The sequence below is a fragment of the Condylura cristata genome, unplaced genomic scaffold (assembly GCF_000260355.1).
Source record: "Condylura cristata isolate star-nosed mole 26May11 unplaced genomic scaffold, ConCri1.0 scaffold00017, whole genome shotgun sequence".
NCBI lineage: Eukaryota > Metazoa > Chordata > Mammalia > Eulipotyphla > Talpidae > Condylura > Condylura cristata.
Genome location: NW_004567118.1, coordinates 520,974 through 521,692, shown reverse-complemented (window position 1 = coordinate 521,692; position 719 = coordinate 520,974).

Here is a 719-nt window from a genome sequence, read left to right as displayed (position 1 = left end):
ACTTACAGTTTAATGGTGTTTCAACTACTGAGATATAAATAACTGTATATGAATACGTTCTGAAATGCGATACGCACCATTTAGGTCTTTGTCTAATTTCAGATTTTATTCTAGGGTCGCGTTCAAGTTTTAAAATAACGATTTAAATGTCTCTTTAAAAAAAAAAAAAAACCTGCACTACCACATTACAACCCAGTCTGTGTTAAGAGGATTTGCTAAGGAAAGAATTCACCTTGGTTAATAACAAAAAAGGAGTAAAGGAAGCAGACTGAAACGCAGTCGCCTCAGGGAACATGATCTCCCGCTGGGGGTACAGCCTCGGGAAACTCAGCGAGGCGAGGGGGGTGTGGGGTGCCGGGTCGGCGTGAGCGGGACGCGCCAGGGGCCTGCCTGGAGGTGGCGGATGGGGAGAAGAGGGGGGGAGCTGGCCACGTGGAATACCGCCAGGACCCTTCTCAGCAAGGACATTACCCCAAGACTAGGAAGAAAACCGGCGACAGGTCTGGAGGCTGAGCATCCAGTCCCTTCCCTACCCCAAGGTGCCACCCTGCCGCTCTCCGGAGGGAGAAACCCTCCAGACAAGACAAAGGCTCCAGCCGCAGGAAGGACCCACAGCGCGCGTGCGCCATGGAGCGCGCGTGCGCTCGGCGGTCAGTGCCGTGGCCCGAAGCGCGGGGGATGAGGAGCGCGGGGAGGAGCGAGCCGGCCGGCGGGGGAGG